This window comes from Halichoerus grypus, chromosome 12 (genome assembly GCF_964656455.1).
Source record: "Halichoerus grypus chromosome 12, mHalGry1.hap1.1, whole genome shotgun sequence".
NCBI lineage: Eukaryota > Metazoa > Chordata > Mammalia > Carnivora > Phocidae > Halichoerus > Halichoerus grypus.
The window spans coordinates 10,861,166-10,867,165 of NC_135723.1; positions in this window are offsets into that span (position 1 = coordinate 10,861,166).

Below are 6,000 nucleotides of genomic sequence, written 5' to 3' on the forward strand. Positions count from 1 at the left end.
TCTGGCCCATTAGGAGTCCCAGATCCCCTCCCATGTGTAGCCCATGGCTGCCTCCAACTCAGTCTGCGAAGACTTCTATGGCTACTGTGGCCTTCTGGTACGAGTTTTTGAGTTAATCAAAACCTCTACCTAATGGCAGATACCTGCCAATTTTAATTCTATAATTGAAATTTTTCGTGCTGTAGGAAGCCACAGAGTAAGGTACTCTCCTGACAGATGCAGTATCACCCAGGTGATGTCCTCAAGTGGACGTGATTAAAGCAGTACCTACACAATTCTCAATGGGAAATGAGCCATTGCAGGAGCAAAATAGAACTAAGTAGAGATGGGTTCCACTCATTGGTGGATTAGGGTGGTGGCTATACTAAGGAAGTGTCATCAGATTCAGTCCATCTCCTATTTCTTTATTTGCTTCATGCCTCCCCCAAATGATTCCACTGATGAGAAGTACAATCTCAGGATAAATGTAGAAATAGAGGGGCTGATGATAGCCATGACTTGGGAGTGAATGGATGAAATGACTCCCATTGCTTCAGAAAGCAGAACTTTCACAGTAAGGAAAGGTACTGATTTTATAGAAGTGCAGATTTAAATATCCAAGTACATTAATTAGAGTGATACCAGCTTCTACAAGAGATAAACACAAAATACCAGATTAACACATGAGAAGTGTGTTATTCACTCACATCAAGTCCATTTGGCAATTAAGTTGGGAAGGGAGTGGGAGGGAAGTTCTGCTCTATGCAGTCATTCAGAGAGCCAGGCCGCCTCCATCTTGTGATTCTACCATCTTCTAGAGCCCAGGAGCTCTCTCTACTCAGTCAGGGGGCTGGAGGAAAAGAATGAGAGGTTTTTAATGAGCCAGGCTGGGGAGTAGGATGCATCACTTGCAACCACACTCCTTTAGTCAGAACTTGGTCATATGGACCCAGCTAACTGAAAGGGAGGCTGGGGAAATGTAGTCTTTTTGTAGGTGAGAACATAAAGAATGGGTCTGGAGAACATCTAGCCGACTTCCAGTATACCAAGCTAAGGGACAGCAAGGACCAGCCTACATTAGGAGGGACAGAGAGGGAGGTTAGCTATTTTGTTTTAAAAGATTAATGTGCTTTAGGCACTGATTATGTTTTTCAGCATATTCTTATCTAAACTATAATTGGTCAAAATTTCCCCTGAGAAAATACTTGCAGCTCATATATCTGATAAGAACCCTCATCTTGAATATATTAATATATTAATGTATTAATAACTCCTTGAATATATTAATAACTCCCAAAATCAATAAGAAAAAAAAGAAAAACAATTCACTTGTTTTAATGTTCAAAAGCCTTGAAAAGGCATTTCATAGAAGAAGATATCATAATGGTTAACAAGTGTGTGAAAAGGTGCCCAACATCATTTCTTAACAGAAAAATCCAAATTAAAATCAAAATGAGATCCACTGTAGAGCCTTCAGAATGGCTAAAATTTTCAATTATTATTTTTATACAAACTTTGGAGAGAAAGTAGAGCAATTGGAATTCTCATATATATTGGTGGGATCATAAAGCATTACAACCACTCTAGAAAAGTTTTTGGAAGTTCCCACCAAACATATACATAAACTGTAACCCAGCAATTTCTAGCTTAAGAATTGAGTGGATTCCAATTCCAAAAAAAATCGAGGGTGTATATCCAGCAAGGGCCTTGTATCTGAGTTTGCATAGAGCTGTATTTATAATAGCAAATAACTGGGATTTTTTTTAAATGTCCATTAATAAGAAAATATACTAACTGAATGTGATCTTCAGTAGCTATACTGAAGATTTGTTCATTTCAATTGTATGCAAACATTTTTAAATTTGAATTTTTAAAAGTTCGGTTTTTTGAGGAATAGTTTATATACAGTAAATTTTCCCCTTTTTGTTCAGCTCAGATCCATGAGTTTTAACAAGTGGATATACCACTATAATCAAGATACAATATTTCTCTATCACTCCAAAAAGATTCCTTGTGGCTTTTTGTAGTCAATTCCCTCATCCCACACCCCTAGCATTCACTGATCTGATTTGTGTTCCCATATTTTTTTTGTTTTCTCAGGATGTCATATAAATAGAATCATACTTATGTAGACTTTTTTGTGTGTGGTTTTGTCACTCAGCATAATGCTTTTCAGATCCATTAATAATGCATATATTGGTAATTAATTTTTTTTTATTGTTGAGTGGTATTCCATGGTATGGATTTAGCATACTTTGTTAATACATTCACCAATTGATGGATATTAGAGTTGGTTCCAGGTTGGGTCAATTATGAATAAAACTGCTATAAATATTTACATATAAGTGTCATGTGGACATATATTTTTATTTCTCTTGGATAAATACCTAGGAGTAAGATTACCGGCTCATAAGTCAAGAAGATGTTGAACTTTATAAGAAACTTCCAAACTGTTTTTCCAAAGTGGCTGTAGTATTTTTTATTGCCCCCAGCAATGAATGAGAGTTCTAGTTGGTCTACATCCCCACCCTGCACTTGGTACTGTCAATTTATTTTAATTTTAGCCATTCCAAATGGTATGTAGTATCATTTTGATTTTAATTTGTCTTTACCTAAAACTAATGATATTGAACATCATTCATCTATTTATTTGCCATCTGAAAATCTTTTCTCCTGAAGTGACTATTCAGATCTTTTGCTCATTATTTATTGGGTTGGTTGATTTCTAGCAAACAATATATGAAAATTATATATGTTATAAACAAGCCCTTTTTCAGTTACATGTTTTGCAAATAATCTCTTCCAGTCTGTAGCTTGGCTTTTCATTTTCTTTTTTTTAAGATTTTTTTGTAAAGGTTTTATTTATTTATTTGACAGAGACAGAGAGAACATAAACGGAGGTAAGGGACAGAGGGAGAACTTCCCACCGAGCAGGGAGCCCTATGCGGGGCTTGATTCCAGGACTCTGGGATCATGACCTGAGCCGAAGGCAAACGTTGAATCAGCTGAGCCACCCAGGTGCCCTGGCTTTTCATTTTCTTGACAGTGTCTTTCAAAAAGCAAAAGGTTTTAATTTTAATGATGTTCAATTTACCAGTTTTTCTATTATGATTTATGTTTTCTGTGTCCTAAGACATATTTTATTAACCCAAAGTCACACAAATTTCTTCCATGTTTTCTTTTGGAAGTGCTAAAAATTTTAGGTCTGTGCCTTTATCACTCTATTATCTCTCAGCTTCAAATTAATTCTCTTTGCCTGCTCTGTGAAAATGGATCCAGGCCCATTAAATATTTTTCCTTTGCCTACGGCCGCTGAAGCCCTATCAACAGAAGGTACTAGAGAACCTGCAGGAGGAAAGGGATTTTGCTTTCTGGTTTTAGAGTGCTCACACCACGGGCTCTTGGAGTACACACTGCTTCTCCAGGGCTAGCTCCTGCGGGCACTGCAGTCAAAGCACCAAGCAGCGGGTGACACCCCCGGGCAGCGCCCACGGGCATTTGGGTAGACAGTGCCTCTGGTGAGACACGGCCTTGTGAACAAGTTGTAGAGGGCAGCTTCCCAGTATGTTCCACCAGCCCAGCACCACAGTAATTCTTTGCCATCCAAGGACCCACAGCCATGCCTTAACAATGTCTAGAACAAGGCCCTGGAGAAGATGGGTTCTCTTGATAACTGCTATGTCTCCATCCTCAGAGTTTTTATTTTTTACAAACCAATCCATTGTTATTTAATCCCTGAACATAAAGTCAATCATTCCGTGTATTAACTTTTCATATTTTTGTATGGTATGAAATATTAGTGAATGGTATTATGTACATACCTACTATTCTAGAGGTATTTGTTGGAAGGATTATTCCTTCTCCATTAATTACCTTGGAACCGTTGTCAAAAATCAATTGACTGGGGAGCAAGATGGCGGAGGAGTAGGAGACCTGGACTTTGTCTGCTCTCAGGAATTCAGCTGGATAGGGATCAAACCATTCTGAACACCTACAAACTCAACAGGAGATCAAAGAAAAGAAGAGCAACAACTCTCTGAACAGAAAAGCGACCACTTTCTGGAAGGTAGGACGTGCGGAGAAGTGAATCTGAGGCGATATTCGGGAGGATAGACCGCGGGGGAGGGGCCTCCGTCGGCCGCTTCTGGCAAGTGATAGAGCCGCGGAGCACAAAATCGGAACGTTTAGAAGTCTGCTCCGCTGAGGGACGTCACTCCGGTGGCGAAGTGGGGGGTGGAACCCTCGTGGGACAGTGTGGTCTCAGGACCCTCAGGGTCACAGAAAGACCGGGGGTGCCTGAGTGCGGCAGAGCTCCCAGGTATCGGAGCGGGGAAGCCAGCTGCAGAGACGGAGCCCAGGCGCGGGCTCTCAGCTCGGGGTTGCTATAAACCGTGATCCGCGGCACAGTCGGGCCACTGCTCCTCCAGCAGGGACCCAACAAGCGGCAGATCCGGGGAGACTCACCTTCCTCCCCTGGGAGGAGCGGCGCGGGAGCGCACTGCAGGGATCTGCTGGGTTTGGAGACTCCACCCGGGGTCGGGTGCCAGAGATAGAAACGCTCGGTCACAGGCCGGGTGAGCACGGAGTGTGGCCGGAGACCAGGGAGACGGGAGTGACTGACGGCTTTTCTCTGGGGGCGCACTGAGGAGCGGGACCCCGAGTTCTCGGCTCCTCCGAGGCAGAGATTCAGAGGCCGCCATTTTCATTCTCCGCCTCCAAAGCTGTACGGAAAGCTTGCAGGGAACAAAAGTTCCCGAGAGCAAACCCGAGCAGATTACTTAGCCTGGACCGGCAAGGGCGGGGCAATTCCGCCTCCGGCAAAGACATTTGGGAACCACGGCAACAGGCCCCTCCCCCAGAAGATCAGCGAGAACAGCCAGCCAAGACCAAGTTTACCGATCAATGAGAACGGCAGAACTCCAGCGCTAGGGGAATACTGCACATAGAATCCATGGCTTTTTTACCATGATTCTTTAGTCTTTCAAAGTTAATTTTTTTTTAACTGTCTTTTATTCTTTTTTTTTTTTAATTTTTCTTTTTCCCTTTTTCAACCAACATCTTATTAATCCCTTTTTTAAAAAACATTTTTATTTTTCATTTTTAGAGTCATATTCTATCCCCTCAGAGTAGTTACCTGTATTTTTGACATATATATATAAGTTGTTCTCTCTTTAAAATTTTGAGATAGTTTCTTCTAACAGATCAAAATATACCCTAAATCTCTAGTGTATGGTTTTTTTCTACTCCTCTGCCTGATCACATTCTCTCCCTTTTATTTTCTTTTTTTTTAAATCCTCTTCTTTCTATTTTCAAAGAACTTCTTATCAATTCCTTTTATAAAATTTTTTATAATTTACATCTTTACAATCATATTCCATCCCTTCATCATATCAACCCTTATTTTTGTACATATATAAGTTTTTCTTTCTTTAAAATTTTGGGAGGCACTTTCTTCTAACAGACAAAAATACACCCAAAATCTAGTGTGTGGCACTGATCTATATACCAGCCTGATCATATTTGATCACATTCTGTTTTTTTTGTTTTGTTCTGTTTTTGTTTGTTTTTATCTTTCTCTTTCTCTTTTTCTTTTTTTTTCTTTTTCTTTTTTCTCTCTTTCCCTTTCTTTTCCCACTGCTTCAGGTCTTTTCTGATTTGTTTAGAGTATATTTTCTGGGGACGTTTTTACCCTGCTAGCATTTTGTTCTCTCATTAATCTATTCTTCTCTGCACAAAATGACAAGACGGAAAAAATCACCTCAACAAAAAGAACAAGAGGTAGTACCGACTGCCAGGGACCTACTCAATACGGACATTAGTACGATGTCAGATCTAGAGTTCAGAACCATCACTTTAAAGATACTAGCTGGGCTTGAAAAAAGCATGGAAGTTATTAGAGAAACCCTTTCTGGAGAAGTAAAAGAACTAAAATCTAACCAAGTAGAAATCAAAAAGTCTATTAATGAGGTGCAATCAAATATGGGGGCGCTAACTGCTAGGATAAATGAGGCAGAAGAGAGA